General features: G+C 46.2%; 1 protein-coding gene across 1 annotated transcript in view; it reads left to right on the top strand.

Annotated features, from left to right (window-relative positions):
* The first annotated feature begins 5,310 nt into the window (after positions 1–5,310).
* The window catches only part of LOC144102121 (uncharacterized), a 288,555-nt gene continuing 266,054 nt past the window's right edge, over positions 5,311–27,811 (top strand). The window contains exon 1 of the mRNA XM_077635414.1: positions 5,311–5,947. The gene's annotated coding sequence lies outside the window, so the exon portion shown is untranslated. The remainder of the gene's footprint in view (positions 5,948–27,811) is intronic.

The following is a 27,811-nucleotide window of genomic DNA, read 5'->3' on the forward strand; positions in this document are numbered from 1 at the left end:
CCAAGAAATTAAAAAGCGTTTCAACTTTTGACTTTGGAGGCCGGTAGCAGACCACGAAAAGAGTAGAGTCCAATAACACGGACAACACTTCGTGGTCAAAAGCACGCTCTGTAAACAGCGGTTGTAAGTCAGGCTGCCATTCCTTCCGGAACAACATGCAGACACCACCACCACGTCCAGTATCACGGTTTAGATAGGATGTCTGGTAATCTGTTAGGCGGAAAACATCAAGTTCGTTCGTACACTATGTTTCTGTGATCATGATGATGTCAAATGACATACCAATACCATCGAAGAAGGCATTTAAATTTGCATCTTTATTTCTAACAGATTCGGCATTAAGATGGTTTGGTTTATGGGGGTTTAACGTCCCAAAGCGACTCAGGCTATGAGAGACGCCGTAGTGAAGGGCTCCGGAAATTTCGACCACCTGGGGTTCTTTAACGTGCACTGACATCGCACAGTACACGGGCCTCTAGAATTTCGCCTCCATCGAAATTCGACCGCCGCGGCCGGGATCGAACCCGCGTCTTTCGGGCCGGCAGCCGAGCGCCGTAACCACTCAGCCACCGCGGCGGCTACATTAAGATGTATACACTTCAACGCCTTTCGGAACTCTGCACATTGATAGCTTACAAACTGGCTTGGACTTATGAACGATGCATTGGTAACGTTAGCCATTAGGAGGCACGAGAAACAAGAGAAGCAAAGCTGCCGTTTGCAAACCTAAGACAGCTCGTCAAGCTTGCCGACTTGAGACACAACAATCGCTGGCGCTCCGTCGATTTTCCGAGTAGGGATTTTGCCATTAGAGTGCCATACGTACTTGTAGCCCTTAGTTTTTGCCCATTCTTTCACTACTGCAAGTAGCGAGCGGCTACGCTTAGTTAGATTTTCGAGCACGTGTACTTCACTGTTGGTATCAGAAATATTCCGTCTGGTTGACCGCCACTGATCTCCGACGGTGTGCTTCGTGAAGCGACAGATAATGCCAGGAATTTTATCTCCGCTTGCTGGAAAGCGGTGGATTGCTGTCACGTCAGCATCAGTAAGCAGTGGTAGGCTACTTTTGTCAGCAATAGCATTCAGCTTATCCAATAGATTTTCGTTATCTTCCAGTGGTACTCCGTGAATCTCCAGATTTGCTCCGCGGCTGCGCCACTCAAGGTTGTCAAGTTCATGCACGAACGACTCAGCTTTACTCTCAGCGGATTCAAGTTCTTCTACTTTGGCCTTGAGTTCCTTAATGTCAAGTTCATTTTTCTCGGTTCGGTTCAGCAACTCTGTCATTTTATCCAACATGAATTGAACAGAAAGCTCAATTCCATCAACTTTTTCCTTGAGTGACATCAAAACATTGAGCTTTTCATTCATTGCTACAAGCATCGCCCAGACATTTTGAAGGTTAGGCTCATTTTCAGGCTTATCAAGTTGTTGGGAACGAGATTTCACCCCTTTACACTTTGAACACTTCCAATTTTTTCTATATGATTCACCTTTCGATTTCAGAGTTGATTCGGATACGCCAGCACATTTACCTTTATGGTACTCACATTCACACATACTACAAGAGACACTGTCATTGGGATCAGTTATGACCTGTTCCCATTCACTACACTCAGCAGGGGGAGACATGGTATGGCACTTGGCAGCAGCAAAGGCAACAGTAGCAGCGTGGAATTTACAGCGGGTCAACGAGAAAAAATGTATCGCCAACCTGTAACGATACAGTAGACGGGATCAAGCAGTGTTCCCACGGCCCCTACTGCCGCCAAAAGGTCGACTTCGGCCTTGCGCGGGGGTTTATATCCAGCGAAGGAAGAGCAGCATTAGTGAAAACTGCGCTGGGTCCTCTTGCGGTGGCGATAGGCGACTTGCATCCAAAACAAAGCATGCGTCGGCAGCCTATCGGTATGAAGGCGTTCTGGTGATCCCTTGACGCTGGGCTATCGCTGAGAGTAGATTCCTTCGATAGTACACGTGCCTGTAACGATACAGTAGACGGGATCAAGCCGTGTTCCCACAGCCCCTCTGTCGCCAGATGTTAGAAAGCGCTTCGTCCTGTGTGCTCGTCCCTTTCCGTATTTTGATAGCGCTCACCAATACCTTGCAGAGTAACTCTTTTGAGTCGTAGAGTAGTGTTCAATAGAGAATAACAAAGTCGTGGAGTAGTGTGCAGTGTTCTGCTCTGCGGATACACAGGATGGCGGTTCGAATTCTGTTGGACGTGATGGTTTTTTTCATGCGGAATTTTTTTACCATATTTAATTTCCTTAAATGTATGTCAGTTATTTTATCATTCCCATGTTTTCAATTCGAGACAAGCGTTTCTCTGTCCCAACAGATTTACATACGACACACATATGACACTGGTGACATATGGGCACGTGTCGCATATGTGGGCACGTATGACACATATTCCATAATCTCGTATGGGCTAGACTTATATGACACATATATACGAGATTTTTCGATAGGGTGGTTAAGCTTCTCAGACGTTACTATAATTGCCTCCCGGTCGTTTGCGGGTTGGTGGTCCTGTCGTTGCAGGACGTCAGCGTATGTCGCCACACGGGCGTTGGTCGCCTGTTCCCCGGCTTCTTTCAGTGGAATTTTAGCTAACGTAGTATATTCCTGATAATTTACTGTAGTTTATGGTGCACCTGGCAAGCGCAAGAAGCTCGGTACAAGTACAACGCATGCTCAGGACGTGTTGCATTCACAAAAGCGGCCAAACCCGAATCGCCTCCTCTGTGGTACTATGTCATCCATATTCTTTTGCTTCGCCTCTTACTACAGGGAACATAAGAGTCAACAGCAACTGCTCTCTTTTTATTTATGACAGAGACGAAGCAAAAGAAAGGCAATACGATATTGCAAGAAAGCAGACACTTCGAATTTCACGCCATAGTCACTGCTTCCCTCCATGGGCAGAGGCTGCGTTTCCGTGAAGCACCCTCCGTGCCTGATGCGTGGTTTCGGTTTGAGAGCAAAAAACTGCCAGATTTTATCATGCTGCAGAGCTTCAGAGAAAGACTCTTCGTTTTGAAAGCTGATATGGTATCGTCTCGTCCGTACCTCGGACCTCCTTACTTGTCCTCACTACGAGGCTGAGCTAATCAGATGTTCCGTGAATTTTTTGTTATTCGTCGAAGCAATTGGAACGATTTTTACGCCAGCTTCCATTCGTCACCGCTGGATGTTTGTTGCTGAAAATATTTTGTTTCTATTCACAACTGCCGATTCTTACGAATTTTTAAAGTGTTCGCTGATGCCTCTTGACAGAAGCATTCCGAATTTTTTCGTAAAATACACCCAATTTGGTTGCTCGATACTTCACGATGCAACAAAAAAAAATTTATTAACGAGAGTTCAAATTACAGAACATGCGTTGACTCTGAAGGGCAGACCACCATATCAGCGATGGCCGATTTTAGTAAAGTCGAAGCACCGTACATTTTGTAGCAGTTGAAACGTTCGGACCGCGTTTCCTTGTCTACCGGTTTGTGTCTCGCGCACACTTTAATTCATGTTATGTCGTGATACTAGTGCTGTGGTGGTGTTTTTGTGCCATGCACCGGATGATTACCCTTAATTGGCCGCTAAGTTCGCTATGGTTTGGAAAGAGCACCGCGGTAAGTTTGAAGAGGCACAGGTGCAGGATATTTGACAAGCTACCCGAAAGTTTCTCACTGCTATTTTTTGCACTTTTCTTGAGCGGTACAAATTGTGAAAAATATTAATATCAATGCGTAGATAACGTTTCGAGCAAAACGTTCTGACAAAGGAATGCTTTCTCATGCTCCAAGAATGAAATTTTCACAGCAGCCATCGCATGTTGTTGCCGCATATATTGAACTTACAGTTTAATTTCTAGGCATAAACAATATCTGTAAACACTGCACGCCGACTTTCTTACGAAATCAATATTCAAAGCATTGGTTCTTATGCCCTATTTCCTTGCTTAACACCGACATTAAATCTCAAAAAAGGCCCATTTTTTTTCTAACCTTCCCGTCTATAAATTTCTAGAGATAACGAAACCTAGTGCAACATCTGCCCTGAGTAGTACGTTCTTGCGGCTGGTAGGTTAATTTTCGAGGATGGTTAGAAACAGCGCAAGAGGACAAGGAGCAGAATTAAAGAAACGAATACGACACCACGAGCGCAAGTGAGCCCGTTTCTTTACCTCCTCTCCTAGTCGTTTTGGGCAGTTTGTAACCTTCCTCGAGAATCTGACCCTAAGAATCTGCTGTGCCACATTGCTGAACCCCGTCTTTGTATGGGTGTTTGTGAGGACCTTTGCCGTGCCCGCGTTGCTCCTGAGCCACACCGTTCCGGCTAGTCGGTGAAAGTGACGACCAGTATTCCCGCTTCCTCTCTCCTATTAGCAGAACGCCAACGTATGAGCGCGGCAGCAGTGCGTGCCTCACCGAGGAGCCTTGGTCGTACTTCTTTACTCTCAGCTTTAAATCATACGCGAACAAAACAACTGAAGCACGCATAATATAAAACAAAGAGTTGATGGAGACTAACTGCAAGAGATGCAGATTCATTTCTTAGAAGGTATGTCGGTTGCTCATGGCATGTGCTCAGCCTTCCTGTGTTTTTCTACAGCGGACAATATTTAGCGCTTTTTTCTCCTTGTTTCAGTCGTAGCATCTTTGTTACGTTTCATTCTGGCACTCTGGCGGTACATGATGCAGGATGGATAATGCCCACCTCGGAAAGTTTCCAGTTCGTTTTATCCTCCGGCATCGCTGACACGCGGGAGACCGGCGAACGTGTTGCGTTATGTACTAGGCAAAAGACGAGTAATATCAAATTTTTCCAGCGTCGGGTAAAAAGCAGGTCATGAAACACGCCCACACGTAACCCGTGAAGCTTGTTTCCGCTTAGGCTTTCGACTCCAGATCACCACAAAAGCCACTGCGCAACGAATCTGGGCCAGCGCCCTCCACAGCCATGAAAGGCGAGCGCCGCTCAGGCAACAACTCCTGCCCCCGTGTCGTGCTTGTCTAGTTTGCTTCACCTCCGCTGCGCGGCGCTACAAGCGTTGTCAAATTTGTGCTTAATGCTCTTCTTTTGCGCTTATGGTGGGCGCATTCCAAACTGCTTTTCCGCCGCCCTCCCAAGGTTTGCTGTGCGGCGGAGGCGAGTGCGTGAAAGGGGGAGGTGCCGGCTACGCGTCGCCACGGGAGTGGGGAAGTCGAGAGGAGAGAAAAGGTGGAGGAGAGCTAAAGGGAGAGAAAAGCGGGAGAAAAGGGAAGCGGGAGGGCAAGGAGGAAGTCGCGTCTGGCTGGTTTCTTCAGTCGGCGTCGGAACGTGACGTCGGGTGGTACGGCGGTCGGCCTCGCTCGTGTGTCAGCTTTCTCGACGCGCCGTTTTCAGCGGCGCTGCTCTCGTCGGCGGTGTGGGAGCGCCCGAGACGCGCGGAGCACCTGTTCGCCGAGCGGCAGTCGGCGCCGCTGATGGTGCCGCGCCGTTTCCGACGTCTTTCGCTGCGGATACCCATTCTTCAATAGGATCTTCCGGAACGGTCTGTCAGCCATCGCTCTTTTCATGACCGGCGTTTCCCCCTGGGTGGCAACCGAAAAGCAGTTCCGCTTTGCATTGGAAACGCCGTCGCGAAAGTTTCCCTACCGGGTTCATTCAAATGTAAACGACCGGGACCACCTTCGGCATTTCCTTCTGCGAGCGTCGCGCCCCAAGTCATCTGCACTCCAACAAAGGTCCCGCTTCTCGTCGCCTCGGGAGGGGCAGAGGTGCTTCACGCGAACTCTCCATCTGCGCCACGCGAATGCTAACGCGGCCGCGGCTGCTGTGTTTGTGTTGACATGGTAATTTATTCAAAACTGCTCTGGTCTTATCTGCTACCTGCTGAAGTTCAAACGTGGTCACCTTCGCCAGAGGCGTTCTTCAGCGCTCCTCATTGCTCCCGATAAAGGTAAGTATAGCGAAATGTTGCTATTCTCTCGGTAGGCGTTCGTCTTGGCATCGCAGCCTGAAGGATAAACGGAAAAACAAAGCACATACTTACACGGCAGTGTTTAAGGTATGAACTGGGTTATTGTGAAACTCTCAGTGGCTTTCGTGCCAGCTGCATTGAAAGGTCGTTTGGGCTGTAGAGCCCAGTAAAAACACTGTATGAACTGACGTTGGTTACAAACGAGTTGTAACTCGATTACGTGGATATTGCACCGCTCCTCACCCAGCATCGGTGGAATAGATTCTAGCAATATACATTCGCAGGTGAGTTTCATTCGTTTCTTTCTGTTAAAATGAGCTTCTTTAACAAGAATTGCCGCCTGGCAATTTCCTGTGTATCTTTATTACGACTTTTCTACTTTGCGCCGGAGAACGCAGTTCTGCAAGACCTGTGGAGCATGACGCAGAAGCTCTTTTGCGTGCCGGTAGACTGCAACTCTAGCGCTGTATGGTGGTGACCAGTCTTCCATGTTGGACCAAATTATGTGTCCTGATTATGTTGAAGCTGAAGCGACTCTCGCATGCACGTCAGCCTCCGCAGTAGTGCGTTGTGTACAAAGGCCGAGAAGGCAGCGGGTCATTTCACGGGTCACATCCGCATATTTCTACTTCATTCCAGCTGCCAGTTCACATTGTTTGACTGGTTGCCTTCGACTGACAGATGCATAGGCTAATTGGAGGTGAACAGGAAAAACATTTGTACTCCATTTCAAGTAACCTGGCTGGTGCCGACGATGAAATGCTTTTGCACGTCAGTAGTACTACCATATGACGGTTTTAGAAGGTGCGTAGTTGTTGCGTCAGGCGACAGGTAAGCCTTACACGCGCAGAATTTGGACGACAGCTGAATGAAAAATTACCATGAAACTTGAGTCATCGCCGCAGACGCCGGGGCCTACGCATCTGAACGCGTACGCTCCGACATAATTTTAGATTCATAGGACCCTAAACCCACCAACAATTCTTATAGGGGCCTAGTGGCTATGACATCCATGACCTTATGTCCTTGTGATGCTTTGGAAAGCAAGGAAAGGGGGACACGAGAAAGCGAAACAGTATGTACGCATTTAAAAGTATTTAAAAAAAAACGTCTGTTCCAACTCCAGCGGGGACGGTGGTGTGGGAAGGCGTGGAACACCCGTTATGAGCCATGCTGATGTGGAAATAATGTCGCTTGTCCATGTTCGCTCATGCATGTGCCGTGTTTACCTCATTTTACGACACAAGGGTTTCGGAACCTAGGCTCTATTTCGCGTTGTGTAGAGTGAGTGCTTTTTAGTGCGAAAGCTCTACTGCACTAGCCATCTGGAAAAGCCAAAATATGTGTGAAGCCACTCAGATACGGGCAGAAACAAAATAAATATTGACGCCACTAGGTTTCGAACCCGCGGGGGCGCGAACAGATCTGCTTCGCTGGACAATGCACGAGAGCACCAGGCTTCCACCGCAGGCGATCACACCTCGTGTGGAACTGCCACACTCTCGCCCTGGGTTTTGCTCGTCGCCATTTTCGTCAAGCTCCATCTGTGCGCAAAAGTCACGAAAGGAAACGCTCATAACTAGCTCCCTGGGTAGGTGCACACCTCAATCGCGCTTTGAGCTACGTGGCGGTAGTGAGAGATGTGCGCTGTTTGCGTTCGCATTGACGTTTTGGCAAAAAATTGACGTTTTGGGCAGCGGCGGCGTCTTCAGCCCGCTGGAGGAGCTTGTGTGGGTCCTCGGGTGGGGGCTGAGCATTAGAGCCTCCCAATGAACGGAGTCGAGTCGGTCATGAAGTGACTCGCGGGTGGAGACTGCGATCAGTTCCAGATCTTATGATTTAGTAGTGGCCGCCTTTGGGCGACTTGGTTTACCATGCTGAACGTAAGAGCGCAAAACAGACAAGGACACAAAAAAGACAGACAACACGTGGCGTTCTGCGCGAATTCTAAGAGAGAAACGGCCCCAGAAAATACTTTTGAGCAGGGCTTGTCTCTGGACGTTCATTTGGAAGGCACTCCGTGAGGATCAGTACCAATTTGCAAATATTTTGAAGTTGGTTAGGTGAGGACAGCAGAATAAAATTTATAAGATCATAAATATACAGCAGCTGTATCTTAATACCCACCTATGGGGAAGAAACGGGGAGGCTATTGAAAAGGGTTTAACTTTAATACGGGACAATGCAGTCAGCGATGGAAAGGAAAATTATTTTGGTAAACGTTAAAAGAGAGGAAGAGTCAACAGTCAGCCGTTGTGTCATGTTCATGAACTATGTAGGGACAGGCCACGCAAGCACGTTCGTACGGCTTGGTTAAAACGGGGTTTTGTACGTATGTCGTGCGGTGTTTCACTTAACGTAGGAGCTTACTCTGTATGCTAACGAGTATGTGTTATTGGAGACACACTAATAAAGGTGTAGTGATTAAGCGAGTGACAAAGTGCATGTCAGTGAAGGATGAGTACACGTGAAAACGACTGTGTTGTTGTGTCACATGACAGTGATGTGTCATATAATCTGGTAACATTGGTAGAGCATTTGGTCGACTACTGTGCTAATGAGGTAAAGTGAAGTCGCTGACAGGACCCAATTACTCTTCAAACGTTGCTCACGTTCGGAAAACCCTACATGAAAGCTTCGAGAGTGGCGACTAGCCCCTGGTCAAGCTTTGTTCAACTCGAAGGGTGGCAGCGTCCTGGAAAAGAGCGTCAGTTTGTTAGAAGCATCCATTATGATCAAGTAGATATTTCAGTGATAAAACATTACGTGTAGCGAAAAAAAAACAGTGTGAAGAAGGAACGTAGCCAGGAGAGCAAATATGGGGGAAAAACGGTCGTCGTCCTTGCTCTGTTGACGGCATGTCTCGGTGTATTGGTTTTTTATTAACTTTAGATTACATCGGAATTTAAAATTGAAGCGCATAGCTTATGTTAAATCATTGTGAAGATGCAGCTACGTCAGCCACGGACTGCTGCGTTAAGATCACCTTGTGTTGTGCTCGTGTCCGCATATTCCTTTACGCGCAAACTTTGCATCTTTTAGAGCAAACTAAATCAATATATGACAGCTGTCTAACATTTGAAACTGCTGCGACACTTGCACTTATCGGTCCTAAAGCACGCAATGTGCCACGCCTGCAACACATGCTCTTTCGAAATATTTTTCCAAGCTGATGTCGAGTTCTTAGGAGCTTCTAAAATTGCCACGGCTCTGGGAACAAACGTCGTATATACCGGCTGTAATGATTTGAACGAAAACATCTTCGACGGAAGTCCGTCTGGTTGGGCTCTTCAGACAGTTGAGAGAAAACTGACGCCGAACAATATGTTTTGGGGGGGTAAAGTTAAAAATATTGGTTGGCGTCTGTTTTCGCTCAACTATAGTGGCTGTAGAAACGAAAATGTTAAGTGCAATGTTAAGAGACATCAACAGGAGGAGGACGAGGGAAAAAACTTTATTTCAGACCATCACTAAGGCCCGTGAAGACGAGTGGTTGGTCAGCCAAGGCCCGGCGATAATCTGCCGAGCCCCAGTGCCCCCAAGCAATCCAGGAAGCATTTCTCTTACGTGTAAAAAAGTGTACATTGGCCAAACAGGGCGTTGTTTTAATGAAAGAGTGCTAGAACACTTCAATCTTGTAAAGGGTGGTATCAGCGGCAATCTTGCCGTACACTGCCGGTTGTGCAAATGCAAACCTATGTTTAAGAAGGTGCAGTTTCTGGGTCACGCCAAGGACAAGCCTCAGCGTGAAATTATCGAAGCCTTTTTTATTAGGAAAGCCGGTGGAAATTGCGTCAGCACGCCTTCACTGTCATTGCTGGCGAATGAAATGGCTTTTTTGGATGATTGTGATTAGGTTCCACCTCATGATAACTAAATATATATAAACGTCGAGCTTTTTCAAATAAAATCAGTTGGAAGTGCAGCACAATCCTGTCTTGTTTGTTCCTTGTCTTCTGTGTGCGTTCTATTCATGCTGCGAAACTTGTCTCCATTATGAACTGCAACCAACTAACCCAAACCACCGTGTTACTTTAAGGGAAATAAGTAGAGGTAATAGCAGTGTTACATGAGTATAGAATGTGTTCATTGTCTGCCCTGCTGTCTAGACAGTTGGACGGTGGGCTGGGTCCCGCCATCCCAACTTGTAGAGCATTAATGGGGTGATGAGAGTGTTTAAACTTTGCGAAGGACGTTCCCTTGTACCGTGTTCAGTGGCGGGTGAGGTTGGGGTAAAATTGTGCGATTTTCCCTGGTCTTCTGGTAGTGTTCAGCTATTTACTCATTCTAAGTTGCGGGGTCTTCAACTGACGTTGGGTTTGGCCAAAGGATAGAAGGCGCCCGGATGTACATCAATAGGGCAGAGGGGGTCAGGGAATATACGCGGTTAATGACAGCCTATTCGAAGTCAAGAAAATTATTGAGGGCACTTCAGACTAGTTACGTGCTGTGAACGCGAAAGCATTTGCACGTCATGGTACTACTAATGTCTCAAAGATCTTATGGCTGAAGTATTTAGGAAAGACCACAAAACATGCGCGCACATATAAAGCACCGATTTAAACAAGCCAACATGTCACTCCGGTTTAGCTGTCGCCACTTTCGGTTTCTTATTTTGTTTCCTTGAAGCCAATTCTGGTCTCTGGGACCACGGTGATGTCACACTGAATTTTCGTAACCACTCTTAGGGTCAACGAAGACAACGCCGCGTTTCGTTGCTGAGGAGGCTGCCAGCTTAAAAATAACTCGGCTTGGGCAGACTTGTTACGCGAGTGAAAGTAAACCGGTGGTCAATAAACGTAAATGAATGGATTCCAAGCGAAGGAACGCGTAGCAGCGAGCGGCAGAAAGTTACGTGAGCGAATGGGATTAAGAAGTTTGCGGTGATATTTTGTCTGTGGCTGGTACAGGACAGGGTTAATTGCACAGATATAGAAGAGGCCCTTCTCCTGCAGTTGGAGTAGTGCTTGTAGTGTTGCGTGGTTCATGCGAAGGAGCAGACAAGTTTCCAGGGGCGAAGCGACGTTTATTCCCACATGTTCGTCGGCGCGTGGCTTGTCGAGATAAGCCCGCGCGCTGGTTGCGGTGCACGCCTTTTATTCATTTTGCGCGCCTGCGCATTACGACTGCGGCGATAGGCCGGACACCACATCCCTCCCCTTTTATAGTGGCTAATTTAACAAGCTAAACAGCTTGATACCTGTCCGGTGGTCGACGGTCTCTAGTCGGGTAGCGTCTTGCACCCGCCGTCTGTATCTCTTGCGAAGCGGCAGGACCACTAGTGGTAGGAGCGGAAGATGTCACTGGGTCGACGCTTGGTGGAGACGCCAGGAACTCGTATCCCTCCTGGCCAGATGTCTCGCGGTCCGGATCCGTGGTCCGCGCGAGCAGCTGGTCCTTCTGACGACGCCAAGTGAAACTGCCTCTGGGTGTGGTAGCACGAACGGTAAATGACAAAGGGCCGGACTGCCCCACAACAATACCAGGGACCCAGTTTGGACTGCCTCGATAATTGAGTCATCACTTGGTCACCGACTGCTATGCCACTATCACAACGTGGGCGAGCCATGGATTGCTTGAAGTGATTGTATGCAACCCTTCCTTCCACCGCTGGCTTGACAACATCGAGTCGATTTTGCAGCCGTCGTCCTAGTAACAAGTTTGCTGGTGACTCAATTGTCGCATGAGTCGAGTTGGATAGGTAATCAAAAACTTGTGAAGCCTCAGATGCAATGTGTCCTTTCCGCTAGACTTACGAAGAGCGTTTTTAAGTGTCTAAATGAAACGCTCTGCAAGCCCGTTTGAGCTAGGATGATACGGTGCTGTAAGCACGTGACGACAGCCCAATTCTTTTAAAAAACATTGAACTCTTCGGAAGTGAGCAGCGGGCCGTTATCAGCGGCAATGGTTTCTAGGAACTCAAACCGTGCAAACAGCTCTCTTAATTTCTCAACTGTAGCATCCGATGTATTCGAGCGCATAAGAAACACTTCCGGCCACTTGGAGTGCGCATCCACGACTACAAGAAACATTGCTTGCGAAAAGGGGCCAGCGAAATTTATATGTACGCGCTGCCATGGTGCTGTCGGCCAAGACCAAGGATGCAGGGGCGCATTTCACGGCTCGCAACGTTGTTCTTGACAACTTACGCAGGCCTTGACACTACGCTCGAGGTCCGCGCACGATGCCTGGGTGCCCTTCGTGGAGTTCGTCCAGCAGCAAGTTGCGCAACTTTGCTGGCACGATCACTCGCATCCCGAACATGATGCAGCCTTGTTGAATTGTGAGCTCGTTGCGTCTGTCAAAAAAAGTCTTTCAAATCTTTTTCAGTCACAGATGCCGGCCACCCCACATTTATGAAATCTATCACTTTACAAAGCAAAGGGTCCCGAGCAGTTGTTCGATCAACGCCCTGGCTTGAAACTGGCATTGATTGCAACCGCAATGAATAAAAAGTTTCCTCTCTTTCTTGGGTTTCGTCTTTCACCACTGATAGCAGCCGGCGCGAACAGAAATCGGCTTCGGCATTCTCGCTTGATCTTCTGAAGATAAGCGAACACCGGTGAGCTGACAATGTGACAGTCCAGCGCTGCAAACCCGCTGCTGCGATAGTCGAAATGCCGGTTGTTGGGCCCAAGATTGTCTGAAGGGGTTTATGGTCGGTGACTAATGTGATCGAACGACCGCAAAAGTAGAATCTTAACACCAAATATTATCGCAAGGGCCTTTTTCTCAAGCTGGCTGTATTTTTTCGGCACTGGTCAAGGTACGCGATGCGGAGGCGATTGGCTTTACGCTGCCATCATCTAAAACATGAGAAAGAACCGCGCCTAAAGCATAATGTCTTAGGCATGGTAGCAGTGCAAAAAACACGCACAAGACAAGAATAGACACTGAGAGACACGCACAGACGCTGCACTCACAAGTGGTTTTATTCCAAGCTATCAAAGTGGAATATATAGGCTGCGTCGCGCTTGCGCGTTAAGAGAGAAAGATAGAAGGCGTGCCAACACAACATCCTGATCATACATCTTATTTTGTAGCAGAAAAAAAGTGCACGTTCCGAAATATGCAGCAGAATTGACGTATCGCTAATACAATCACTGCCCCTTTTGTTTATATGGAAGGCTTCCAAAAGCTCACGTGCGGTCTGGTCTGTACCTCCGCCTAGGGCCATAGTACTTTCATAATGAGGCGAACACTTGCAAGAACTGCAGTGTTGAACTAAGCGCACGTCTTCAGTGTTCTGTAAATTTAGTTGGTGCTCCCTGAGTCGATCGTTCAGGTATCTGCCTGTTTGGCCCACACAGGCTTCCCCGCAAGACAACGGTATCTCGTAAACCACTCTTGTTTGGCAACGCACACATGGCCTGGCATGCTTTTTTCGGCAATATTTATGTGCGGATTCCTTGCCGGATATACGAGGTTATAGTTTACATAGTTTTTCCGAAGCGGAAAAAACAAGAGGCACCCCAAACCTGCCCGCAACCTTTTTGAGGTTGTGCGAAATTTTATGCAGGTAGGGGACAACTTCCTATCGCACGCTCATAACAGCTTCCCTCGTCTTCAGGCTTTTCGTGTGCTTCTTCACTTTTCCAAGGAGGGTCTCGGCAACTGCCGTCACGACCGACTGAGGTTACCCAGACGCTACTAATCTTTCCTATTGACTATTAAAGCTGCTTGCCATTTCGTGTTCGCACGATTTCTCCGGTGCTGATTCTAGGCAGAGGTTTACAATGCTACGTTTTACGACCTTTGAATGAGCGGAATCATACGGTAGGAGCTGTTTTTGTACACGCGGAGCATATGCCCAACACACACGTTCCTCACCAAACTTGACATGTGTGTCTAAAAACTGAAGGGCGTTTTGCTTCGGTAACTCACAAGTAAACGTCAGTCCCTTCCCATGCTTTTTAAAAGCGTCTAAAATGTTATTAACAGTAGCGCAGTAGTGTAAAGGGCTCTGCTTGTCCAAAATGATCAAAAAGTCGTCAACGTATTGGTACACTTTCGTGACTTCTGGAAAGACGTTGCACATTGCTTATTTTTAGATATAACAGCAGCTTTCTTCAGACAGTCCGCCCCTTCAAGCAGGCATCTCTCACGCTGTTCTGTCGGTGCTTTCTTTGCTATACGGCAATTCTGTGCAGCCAGGTCTTGAATAGGTACTGATGGTGCTAGTCCGTACTTGGGTCCTTGTTGAGGAGTCCGCTTATGTCCTGGGGCAGGTCAACTCCTCCTAGTACTTTCAAGATTCCACTCGCTGGTTTTTTCCTTGTCTTCTCCAGGCCTTGGAGAGCGTGTCTTAAGTAATACGCCGACCACATTTCAATTAGTTGACCCGTGAGACGTCTGATGTAGCGTAGCTTGGTTTCAGCCAGCCATTGCGGATACTGGGTGTAGCACGTAACTGACAGCCAGTCCTAGTAAATGCGCACTTGCCGACATAGCTCCGATCGCAGAATTTTGCCAACGCGCTTCACATGTCCCCACGAAGGGGACTCAGGGAGCACCAACTAAATTTACAGAACAGTGAAGACGTGCGCTTAGTTCAGCACTGCAGTTCTTGCAAGTGCTCGCCTCATTTTGAAAGTACTATGGCCCTAGACAGAGGTAAAGACCAGACCGCACGTGAGCTTTTGGAAGCAGTCTTCCATATAAACAAAAGGGGCAGTGATTGTAATAGCGATACGTCAATTCTGCTGTATAGTTCGGAACGTGCACTTTTTTTCTGCTACAAGATAAGATGTATTATCAGGATGTTGTGTCGGCACGCCTTCTTTCGTTCTCTCTTCACGCGCATGCGCGACGCAGCCTATACATTCCACTTTGATAGCTTGGAATAAAATCACTGAGTGCAGCGTCTGTGCGTGTCTCTCGGTGTCTATTCTTCTCTTGTGTGCGTTTTTTTTCCCGCTGCTACCATGCCTAAGACAAGTTACCAAATCGCCCAAGAGCTCATATTACTAAACCATTGTGCGGTGCGTCGCATGATAGCTGCAATGGTTTGCACTGGTCGTAGTGCGCCACAGTAGGCGGAGAGGCTAGCAAGCTCTTTATCTTGGTGAACGCTGCCTGGCAACGCTCATCCCAGCACCACGGGGCGTTTTCACGTAGCAACCTGAAAAATGGTTGCGCCACCGTTGCTAGGTTACGAAGAAACTTGCCGTAGAAATTGACTGCTCCCAGGAACGACTGCAGCTGCTGCCTGTGTTTAGGGGCTGGAGCCTTGAGAAGTGCGTCAGCCTGCTCCATCGTTGCCGAGATGCCCTGGGCGCTGATTTTGTGTCCGAGGCAGCGAAGCTCCTGTTGGAAAAACGAACACTTCTCTTTCTTGACCCGAACGCCTCTTTGAAGAAGTCGTTTTAACACAGCTTCCAGTTTGGTGAAATGATCTTCGTCATTTTTACCAGACACCTGAATGCCGTCTAGGTAGCAGCAAACCTCGTGTAAGCCCTTCAGCATGGTGTCAATTATTCTTTGAAAAATCCCAGGTGCGGAAGAAATTGCAAACTCGAGTCGATTAACAGCAAACAATCCTATCTGCGTATTCAACGTGAGGTACATTTTTGACGACTCAGGCATGACCACTTGCTGATAGGCCCGGTTGAAATTAATCTTCAAGAAATGCCTACCTTCCGACAAGACTGAACAGGTTGTGCACGTTCGGTAATGGGTAGCGGTCGACATCAAGGCACGGGTTAACAGTCGTCTTGTTGTCGCCGCAAATTCCTATGCTACCATCTTGCTTGATTGCGGGTACCGCAGGCGTAGAGTATTCTGACGTCGTAACCGGCGATGTAATTCCCAGTTGTTCCATTTTAGCCAATTCAGCGTCGGAAGCTTTTTGCAACGCGAACGGAACATTCCTGGTCTTTAGGAATCTCGGCTTTTAAGATAAATTTCGGCGCGCTCTTCCGTTATTGTGCCTAGCTCGTCTTTGAAAAGGGGGTTGGTACTTCGCCAGCAATGCGTCAAGCCTCTTCTTTACGCTGATACGAGCAGGAATGTATGACCTTGTAATGCTGTAGGTTCCAGATTTTCGCCCACTCCAGCCGGATGGCGTGAAGCTACTCCCGGCCCAGTAGAGGTAGTTCCTTGTGGTCTACGACGTACAGTGGAAGAACTGCAGAATGGTCGCCGTGCTGCACGTTGACCGAAGAGGCCCCCTGGGCTCGTACCAGTGCTCCTGTGTAGGTGCGAAGTTTAACTGCAGTAGGCTCCAGTACGGCAGAAGGAAAGAGCTGACGGAACTGCGTCTTTAACTTGACGGAAATAGCCGTACCCGTGACTAGCTCCATGTTCACTAAGACGTCGTCGATGGTCATCTGTACGGTGACAGGGTCGCTCCGAGCTGCCGACACGCCGTTTAGACTGAGTGTCGAAGTTTTACCGCGACGCAACCGTCAGCATCTTCACATTCTTTTTCATCTGCTTTTTCTTAGAAAAAGTCTTACCGCTGCTTCAGCAGGCTCCCTGGATATGACCTGTTTTGTTGCAACTGAAACAGGTTGCGTCCAAGTGAGGGCATGCTTCACTCGTGTGTTTTGGCGAACCATAGCGAAAACAGCTTTTGCGTGTTTTCTACGCCTCAACTTGCACCTTGTGCACATCGCCGACTGCGGCGTCGGTGCCGCGTGCCTCAGCAGCGCTCTTCATAGCCGCTTCCATTGCAAGAGCCCGTTCCACTGCTTTCTGGATCGTAAGCTTGCTATCTTCCGTGCAAAGCACTCGCTAAATATCTTCTCGTAGGAAGCTGCAAACGAAGCGGCCCCGAAGAGACTCGTCAAGGGCGCTTCAAAACTCGCACGTCTGCGACAGTTTACGCACCTCGGCTACGTAACTAGATAAGGACTCGGCTTCTCGTTGACACCTCCGGTGAAACGGCCCGTTCTCCAATGACGGACGGCTTCGGGGACAGGTGGTCGCGCAAAACTTTCTTGAGGTCTTTGAAACTCTTCGTAGAAGGCAGTTCTGGAGCAGTTAATGACTTCAACAACCCGTAGGTCTTCGGACCGATAATGCTCAAGAGGGTGTGTACCTTGTCGCTGTCAGGTACTCGGTTGACAATCATGAACGACGTAAGCCGCTCTTCGTACGAAGCCTAATCGCTGGCGGACTCGCCGAAGTGTTCTAGCTGGCCCAGTCGCCCAGCGAAGTGCGCCACTGCTGCCTCGGCCCCAGCCATGACGACGGTCACAGGCTCCGCACATTGCGAAAAGACAATTTCGTTCACCGAGCGATTTTCGGGAACACTTGCCTTCCAAACTGAAGAACGACGTCTTCAAATCCCATCTTCGTCGCCAGTTGTTGTGTAGAGAGGAAAGAGCAGAAAAGTTTCCCAGGGGCGAAGTGACGTTTATTCCCACATGTTCGTCGGTGCGTGGCTGGTCGAGATAAGCCCGCGCGCAGGTTGCGGCGCACGCCTTTTATTCGTTTTGAGCGCCTGCGCTTTAACGACTGCGGCGTTAGGCCGGACAGCACAATGCTGATCATGAGGACGATCATGATGATGATACTGTCATGCTTTGTTAATTCTTGGAATAATTAACAGTAATAAAACTACGCGATTGAAACGTGCACGAAGTGACACAGGTGTGGAGGCCGACACAGCAGCGCTGTGTCGCGCTTCGTTCCCATTCATTTTGCCTTGTTTTATTACTCTGCAATCATGAACGAACTGTCCCGCCAGAATGCTCTGCTTTAGCACAAGCAAGCCTCACTCTTATATACCTGTTGAATTTGTTATATCCGAGGTCGCATTTAAACTTTTGCGCTCAGAGCACTGCTGTAGTGTTTCTAGTCGAAGTCATTCGTTGAAATTATTTTAGAGAAGGATGTACACAAAAGTCATTACTAAAAAATCTACCCCCGATTTATTTAATTAAACTAAATGAGATTAGGAGCTCTAGCACGTGCAGGCACCCTTCGCATAGGTGATTTGAATGAATGAATGAATGAATGAATGAGTTAATGAATGAATGAATGAATGAATGAATGAATAAACTTTATTTCCTCGTCATAGCGAGTGGAGACTGGGACTAAAGGTACCAATGACCTGACGAAAGGTCCCAGCCCCTTAGAGTAAACAGTTTCAACAGCAGTGATAAGAGTAGGAAATACATATAAAAGGCAAAAGTACAGAATTTACACAAGTACAAACATATCACACTTGTAATGTGCACTACACAGCCACAATGCACACGTAGCACAACTGCACTGTATATATTCATTTTGTGAACGGATGTACGTACATACAAACAAACAAACAAACAGAAATGGAACAGAATGACATTTATCAAGAAAAAGCAACAACATCGGCTAGTAACAATGCAGTTAACTATCTTTTGAAAGTACCCAACGGAGCGCAAAAGTCTAACAGTTCCTGAACCTTGTTAATTTTTCAGTTGACTGATATAAAAATGTCTGCTTTCTATAATTTGTTCTTGTTTTCGGCTTGTGTTCGATGTTTCGCCGTAGAAGTTGCCGAGATGTATCTGTATTGAGTGTTTTAGAGAATAATTTCTGTTTGTGAACTGTAAGCAGAAGTTTCTTACAATAAATTTTGTCTGCGCGAAGAAGTGAATAACGCTGGAATAATGGAGCGGTTGCAAGATCTGCATAACGAGCATGGTAATTGCTGTATATATGAATGCGTTTTTGTAAAAAAAGTTAGCTTGTTGTAGTTCGTTGTTGTTGTTGTTCCCTATACCAAGATCCCATAGCAGAGCTTTGAATGAAAAAGGGCATTGCATAACTGTTGTTTGAGCCAAACAGGAATTAGGTGGGCTATTCTTTTAATAGTATCTACGCATTTAGAAATATCATTGCATAACCTGCTTATATGTGAACTCCACGATGAATGCTCATCAAACCGTACACCTAAGAATTTTTGTTCCTCAACGCGGGTAATTTCCGCGTCATTAAAATATAAGTTAATGTCACTATACATGTTTTTGCTACGAGGCCTGAATGAAATGTATGTTGTTTTTGCTGTATTGAGTTCTAGGCGTTTTGTGCTCAGCCATTCTGACAGACGTATAAGATAAGTATTTGCGCTGAAAGCAAGTTCGGAAATGTCATTGGATGTAAAAAATACATTGGTATCATCGGCATACATTGCCATGTCTGTTGAGTTAGGTATTCGTAGAATGTCATTTACGTATATAAGGAATAATAGTGGGCACAGTATTGAGCCATGAGGCATACCTTTTGTTAAAGGCAAAATGTCAGAAGAAACTGAGTTTACCTGAACAATTTGGGTGAACAAATTGATTTGAGGCGTTATTTACAATGCAGGTGGCAGCTGGCGCGACGCGTTTTCTGCCTTTCCACGTGGCTACGGCTGCCGCCAAGCCGGTTTGCCTCCTTCCGCCAGGCATCGACAGGCGTGCTACCCTCCTCCACTTCACTGAAGCTGGCGTGCACGAGCTTCGTTCTTTCCACGCAGCTACAGCTGCCGCGAAATCAGCGGTTCTTCTTCGCCAGCGCAGAGAACGGTTTTTTTCGTTAGTGACTCATCAAGGGCTAACGCACGAAAAGGAACGGGGGATTTACCGCTCTCCACTTTGCCATCTACCAGTCGCGGTTGCTGCATCCGGAGAAAGGACGGCTTTTTCGCTAACAAGACATCTTGTGGTAGCGCACAGAAGCCTCACACCCTGAAAATTTGAGAGAGTAGCTCCGGGCGAACGGCTGCCCCGCCATCTTTGCAGCAGGCCTGTGACTGCATTAAAGCTTCTTTTTGGGCGAGTTCGTGCATAAATATTTAGTAAAACTTATAGCGCAAGTATAGGCACCCACAAGGAGATGGCATACATACACAAACGCTATGACTCCTGTCACAGCATGCTGTGACTGCATGACGTTTCAACCTCCAACTGTAACATATGCTTGCTGATTAGGTGCGTTATTTCTATGTGTCGCCTTATGAATCCTTCCTTTCAAGTCAGCATGGTGACATGATCAGGACCGTCAGCCTGACTACGCCCACTGCAGGGCAAAGGCCTCTCCCGTTTCTCTCCAGTTAAATCTCTCCTTTGCCAGCTGCGGCCACTGTATCCCCGCAAACTTCTTAATCTCGTCCGCCAGACTAATTTTCTGCCGAACCCTGCTACGCTTGCCTTCTCTTGGAATCCACTCTGTTACCCTTAAGGACCAGTGGTTATCTTGCCTTCGCATTACATGTCCTGTCCAAGCCCATTCCTTCCTCTGAATTTCGACTAAGATATCATTAACTCGCATTTGTTCCCCCACCCACTCTACCGGCTCCCGGCATCTTAACGTTACGCCTATCATTTTTCTTTCCATAGCCCGCAGCGTTGTTCTTAACTTAGTTATTAAGGCGGAAACTTGGGCTAGTTGGAAAGCGTCTTAACTCAAGCTGAACCCCTTTCTTTAGCCTCCACGTCTCGGTACCATGGGTGAGTACCAGTAAGATACAGCCGTTCTATCATTTTCTCTTCATGGATATCATTAAACTGCCATTCATGACCTGAGACAACCTCTATATTCGCTCCAACATTTTCTTATTCTTGTAGTTATTTCTATCTAATGACCCGGATAAGCGGTCCCTACCTGCCCTAAGTAGCCGTATTCCCTTACCACTTCCAGCATCACGCTACCCATTGTGAACTGCTATCCCCTTCCGAGACTTAACGCTAAGCTATACCTGAAAGCAACATGCTGTCACAAAACTATATTGCAAACCTCTTTCCTGCGTATGAATCCATAGTAGGGAGTATGGTGTATTTATCTTAATAGCAATCATTCGCGTTTCGCATTGCGAGTTTGTGTTTTTTGTGTGAGCGCTTGAAGAGTGCCAACTGTGTGTTGACACCTGGGGAAGAAATAAGGTGTGATATCTGGAAATTATAGTTTATTGTATGAACATTAAGATCGTCTTCCTAAGTTAAGGCTTAATATCGGTTCTGGAGCGATATCCTGTATTCCTCTATTCTCCCTCATATTGCTAACTCGTTAATGAACTTTCTCTCCACTAGCTTCTTCCGTTCCCTCTTGAAGTCTAAGCTGATTCGAGACCTTACCATTCTGTGGTCGCAACAGTGCACCTTTCCGAGGACGTCCACATCCTGAACGATGCCAGGTTGAACGCATAGTATAAAGTTGTTTTTTTTTTGTTTTCACCACTGGGGCTCTTCCAGGTCCACTTCCTGTTCTATCGTTTGCAAAGGGCATTCATGATCCGTAGATTAATTCTATCTGCGAACTCTACTAATAACTCTTCCCTGCTATTTCTAGAACCTATCCTATAGTCGCCTACCGCCTGGTTGCCAGCCTGCTTCTTGCCCAGCTGCGCATTGAAGTCGCTCATCAGAACAGTGTTCTGTTATTTTACTTTCTGAATTGCCGGTTCCACGTCTTAATATAAACTTTCAACGGTCTGGTCATAATGGCTAGATGGAGGCGTGTAGGCCTGCACCACCTTCAGCTTGTACCTACGGTTTAGACAAATTACGATAGCTGCCACCTTCTCGTTAATACTGTAGAAATCCTCTACGTTGCCAGCTATATCCTGATCAATGAGGAATCCCACACCTTGTTCTCGTCTATCCGCTAATCCGCGATAGCACGTTATGTGTCCGTCCTTTAGTACTACGCCTTTAGTATACGCCTCACCTGTCCTCCTAACTTGTCTAAGCACTATCCCATTTAATGCCCGCTAGCTCCTCGAACAGCACTGCTAGGCTGGGCTTACTTGATAAGGTTCTAGCGTTGAACGCTGCCAGGTTCAGATTCTAATGGCGGCCTGTCCGGAGCCAGAAATTCATAGCACCCTCCGCTGCGTCACAGGTCTGGCCGCCGCCGTGGTCAGTTGCTTCGCAGCCGTTGGGGACTGAGGGCCGAGGGTTAATTGGTTTGATCATGGAAGGTTGTGGCCAAGCACTGCACCAGGGTGGCCAAATCCTGTTCTGGTGAGAAAGTGTGTTGTTGGTTTTGGTCAACGAGCTCAGGCCGCACCCCAGGCCTGGTTATGTGATTCCATCGAATCCGAGTTCTTTTTTTTTAACCCGTTGTAGAATTCCGCGGCACCGGGATTCGAACCCCGGTTCTCTTGCACGCCAGGCATATGCTTTACCTCTGCACCATTGCAGTGGGTGGTAGGACTGTTCGACAGGATACCGGCAAGCTATCTCAGAAGTCGAGATCTGGTTAAGGAACGCCAAAAGATGAGGGCGTCTAACCCTACTGACGATAGAACTAGCAGAGATATCGAAGTTCATAATTAAGCGCAAGGGGTAGCCGAGATAAGGAAGTTCAATATGGAGAGAATCAAGCATGCTCGAGAGAACGGAGGTAGCCTGAAAGCGGTGATGAGGAATCTAGGTATAGGTAACAACCAGATGTATGCGTTAAAGGATAAGCAGGGCACTGTGATTAGCAATTTGGGTAAGATAGTTAAGGTCGCCGAAGAGTTCTACACAAATCTATACAGTAGCCGATATAAACAGAGCGTTAATGACAGAGACAGTAGCGCACAGCACTGCGTCATCCCGCCAGTAACGAAAGAGGAATTGAAGAAAGCCTTAGGAGCAGTTCAGGGGGAAAGCAGCTGGTAAGGATCAGGTAACAGCAGATGTATTGAAGGACGGAGGGGAAATTGTGCTAGAAAAACTAGCCACACTTTATACGCAATACCTTATGACCTTGACCGTACCAGAAGCTTTAAAGAACGCAAACGTTTTCTTACTTCATAAGAAAAGAGACGCCAAAGACTTGAAAAATTACGGACCGATCAGCTTACTGTCCGTTGCCTACAAGATATTTACTTAGGTAATAGAGTCAGGGCAACCTTAGACTTTATTCAACCAAATGATCAGTCAGGGTTTCGTAAAGGATATTCTATAATGGATCATATTCACACTATCAATCAGGTAATAGAAAAATGCGCAAAATATAAGCAACCTCTATATATAGCCTTCATTGACTACGTTAAAGAATTCCACTCAGTGGAAACCTCAGCAGTCATAGAGACATTGAATAATCGTAGTGTAGTGGAGCCATACATCAAAATACTGTAAAATATATATAGCAACTGCACAGCTAGCATAGTCCTTCATAAAGTCAGCTATCAAATTTCAGTAAGGAATGGTGTCAGGCAAGGAGACCGGCTATTTACAGGAGGTATTCCGAGGCTTGAGCTAGAAACAGTTGGGGATAAGATTTAATGGAGAATACCTAAATAATCTGCGCTTCGCTAAAGACATTGCCTTGCTGAGTCACTCAGGAGATGAACTGCAAATCATGAACAATGATTTAGACAGGCAGAGCAGAACGATGAGTCTAAAAATTAACATGCAGAAAACAAATTATTGTTCAACCGTCTAGCAAGAAAACGGCTGTTCATAATTGGAAGCGAGATGCTGGAATTGGTAAAATAATATGTCTAATTAAGGCAGGTAGTGACAGCTGATCCGGATCATGAGAGGGAAATAACCGGAAGGATAAAAATGGGGTGGAGCGTATATGGTAGGTGCTCGCAGGTCATGATATGAACATTACCAATATCCCTCAAGAGAAAAGTGTACAACAGCTCTATCTTTCCGGTACTCACCTACGGGCGGAAACGTGGAGGCTAACGAAAAGGGTTCATTTTAAGTTAAGGACAACGTCGCGAGCAATGGAAATCAAAAATGTTAGGTGTAACGTCAAGAGACTGGAAGTGGGAACATTGGGTGAGGGAACAAACGCGTGTTAATTACATCTTAGTTGAAATCAAGAGGAAAAATGGGCTTGGACAGGGCGTGCATTGCGAAGGCAAGATAACCGTCGGTCCTTAAGTGTAACGGAGTGGATTCCAAAGAAGACAAGCGTATCAAGGGCAGCAGAAGGCTAGGTGGGCAGATGAGATTACGAAGTTGCAGCTATACGATGTGCGCAGGTGGCAAAGAACAGGGTTAATTGGAGAGGCATGGGAGGGGCCTTGCCCTTCAGTGGGTGTACTCAAGCTGATGATTATGATCATCTAGGAATCTGTTATTTACATGCGCCAGGATCAAGACAATCCATGTACGCGCACCCTCCGTCCAAATTCGTTGAAAAACGGTTGCGGATAAATTTTGATCTACATCTGGAGGTTCAACATCAAGCATTGTTCTGGTTTGGTTGGGTTTATGGGTGTTTAACGTCCCAAAGCGACTCAGGCTATGAGAGATGCCGTAGTGAAGGGCTCCGGGAATTTCGGCCACGTGGGGTTCTTTAACGTGCACTGACATCGCACAGTACACGGGCCTCTAGAATTTCGCCTCCATCGAAATTCGACCGCCGCGGCCGTGATCGAACTCAAGCGTTGTTCTGTGCCCTCTAGTTTATTCATTTTCTTGTTCTGCCAAAATAGTAGCTCTACTTAGAATGAAAGGAGGCGATAGATTGAAATAGTCGAGTGGTTTTGAAAAATAATCTACTCCCTGAGAACTGATAATATTCATTCGGTTAATGCGCCGTGAATAAGGCTCCGCTATCTGAGCCGAAACGTCTTTCGTGCATTCATTTCTATGGTGTAATCGGTGTCTGCAGTGTCACGTTTTGCGATATTGAAAGTTTTATTTCAGCAGAAAAAAAAGTTACAATTTTGGGGATTTTATCTGGTTAGGTTCGCGAGGCAAAAAGCGCGTATAGGACGCCTGACATGGCCTCGTGACCTTCGCACACGCAGCGCGGTAAAGGGCAGTGCAGTTAGAGATCTCGAAACAAGATAAATGATAACCTTCTGACGTCAAAACTACCGACAGCCAACGAAAGCACACAGAAGCACTACGGCCTAAATACATTGCAAGCAGAAACTACCAACAAGACAATTACAAGGGATCAAGGTATGACTGAGTAACAAGAACCGCCAATAAAATCGGGTCACGGTAACTAACGATTCCAGCGAACTGGTATTCGTTTCCTTTCTCTGATTCTTTGTTACAGATTCCCTTCCAGCTTTCCATACCTTGAAAAATGCCGTGAAGGCATAGTTTGGCTGGCACAGTTGAAGTTAAAGTGAAGCTTGTTGCAGTAGAGCTTCTTTCATTCGCCTTTTATAACAGTGGCGTGTTTAACGTTCTGTTGCGATGTCGGAAATTTCTGGAAAGATTTTTAGTGATAATGGTTGTTGGTAACCTATTGACTCCTCTCCGTACGTTGTTCTAGCCCTTTGCTTCATGTATTTTCCCTCTCTTAACGCATATCCACACTCTGGCCTTCTGTAGCGGGTAAAGAAGCTTGTGCCGTGTGATTTTATTTTGAAATACAGGTAACTCGCTAAGCTCTGCAGGAATACATTCGCAATAGGCAATATTTTATGTTTTAATAACAGTGGGAATGCATGTTCATATCGCGATTTGTTTCCTATAAAACGAATACATTTCTTTTGCACAGCATAGTTTTTCAACATCACTCTTGATTGTGCTGCCCCATACAAGGATGCAGTAGTATAAGCGAGCGAAAATCATCGCCTAATAATGTTCTCTTTGAACCAACCTGACAATATAAATTTTAACTTACTGAGGAGACCAAGGGTTTTTGAAACATTTATTCATAGTGTTGAAATGTGATGCGTCCAGCTCTAATGTTCATGAAATACTTTCCCAAGAACTTGTGTACACCCACTCTAATTATTTGATGGTCCTGAAAAGTTAACTTAACATTTGTGTCAATCACCTTATTCCTTGTCCGAAATATTACATAATTGGTTTTTTCTGCCTAAAGAGTTTGATCGAAGATAACCATGTCGACAGAACGCGAAGCCATTCGTTTGCCGTACTCATTACCTTGGCAAGATTGCGTCCACTGAAAATTACATTTGTATTAGCTGCGTACAAGATAATGTTAGGTGCGGTGCGTGCGGTATCGTTACAATATCGTTTGTATATATAAGAAATAGTAACGGGCCTAAGGTTGAACCCTGTGGCACACTATATTTTATTACTTGCAAGCTTGACTTGACGTTACTGAGTCCTACGTACTGGACACAATTCTGTAAATAGCTTTTGAATAATCAGAGCGCATTGCCACGAGTACCGTATTTTTCCAGTGTGCTGAAAGGAATCTCATGTTTTATGGAGTCGAAGGCCTTTTTGAAATGTACGAATATGCCTACAGTGTAACGAGTGTTTTCAATATTTGAAATTATGTTTCATTTGAAGCTTAACAGAGCAGATTCATTCGAATTACCTTTCTGGAACCCGTATTGCTGGAATTTGATGACGCCCTTGCTGAATAAAAACTACTCAGTTTATTGTTGATTACATGCGCCATTATCTTTGAAAAAATTGGAAGTATCTATATAGGCCGGTAGTTTCCGAGAATGTTCTTGGCACCTCCCTTGTGCACCGAGCAGACCCGCGAATTTTCATTTTATCGGGAAATAAACCATCCTGCATGATGCGGTTACAGATGTGCGAAAGAGATAAGCTTAGAAGGTTGGCTATTGCCTTTACTGGCCGAGCAGATATTTCATCATACCCACTTGCACAGCTGTGTTTGAGACTTTTCATTACGGATTCAACTTCGCCTGGTGTAGTCGGGTACAGAGATATTGAATCTCCAAGTCAATCATCAAAATACATTTCAGAGTAGGCGTTTTCACAACTACGTGATACGCCCGCGGTCAAAAAATGGGCATTGAATTTTTCAGCTAAGGTGGAACCTGAACACGCTGCGCCATAAATTATGGGTTCATGTGGGGTAGTATGCGCATTTAGTGAACGAAGTGATTTCATTAGAGGCCAGGCGTTTTCAGGACAACTGAAAACTTCCGTGAACTTGTCAACATAATGCTATGTGCGGGCTTTCTTATGATCGGCGCTCAGCTTGTTTCTAATCTTCTTATATTGCAGGAGTTTCCTTATACTTTCAGTCCTGGTAAATTCCTGAAATAGTCTGTCTCGGGCATTGATTCTTTCCGAAAGTTCTCTTGTGATACATGGTTTTCTAGCCTTGCTACATTTAAAGATTTTCATAACTTGAAATGCTCTATCATATAATTTCATTATTTATCAAGAAAAGCATTGTATGCATCGTTGGCATTTTCAATATTTAACACTTCGCCCCATTCTGAGTTCGATAGCATGCTACCGAACTTTGTAAAGCCATTTTTTTAATGTGCGTCGAGGGAGCAGATTTCTAGTTATCGGACCTTGATTTTTAATAGGGTGGAAACGGATAAAAGGCATGTGGTCACAAATTCGGTCGCGGCGGTCGACTTTCGATGGAGGTGACATTCTATGGCGTTTAAACGCTTTTATACGGAATAAGAGGCGAGAATACCTTTACGATATTTTTCAGCCAGAGTGCAACTCTAAACCGGATGTTCTCTGGAAAAACATAAATAAGATCGTAAACCGTTCTTTTACAGGTCATGGCGTTGGCGAGTTAACAATAAACAATTCCCTGGTTTTTGGCATTGAGTTGGCGGAGGCTTTCAATAATCATTTTGTTAATTTAGTTTCGAGTTCATATCATCCTGGGGCTATAAATGGAATCAATAGGAACAGTGAGAGTTTGTACTTCAGTCCCACAAATGAGAGTGAGATTCATACAGCATTCATTTCTTTGAACAATAGCACGGTTCGGGACATCGGTGACATACAAATTAAGCGGGTGAATTATGTTTTATATCTAATCTTACCACCTCTTTTATTTATATATAATTTGGTTCTTTCCACAGGAAACTTTCCTCAGAAAATGCAGACATAAAAAGTAGTCATAGTGTGCACGGGGGGGTGATAAAAATAACTTGTCGAACTACCGTCTGATATCTATACTAGCTGTTTTTTCTTAGGCCTTAAAAAGTTAATGCAATCTATAATCATCAAATTTGCAGACAGTTGTAATCTA

This window comes from Amblyomma americanum, chromosome 8 (genome assembly GCF_052857255.1).
Source record: "Amblyomma americanum isolate KBUSLIRL-KWMA chromosome 8, ASM5285725v1, whole genome shotgun sequence".
Taxonomy (NCBI): domain Eukaryota; kingdom Metazoa; phylum Arthropoda; class Arachnida; order Ixodida; family Ixodidae; genus Amblyomma; species Amblyomma americanum.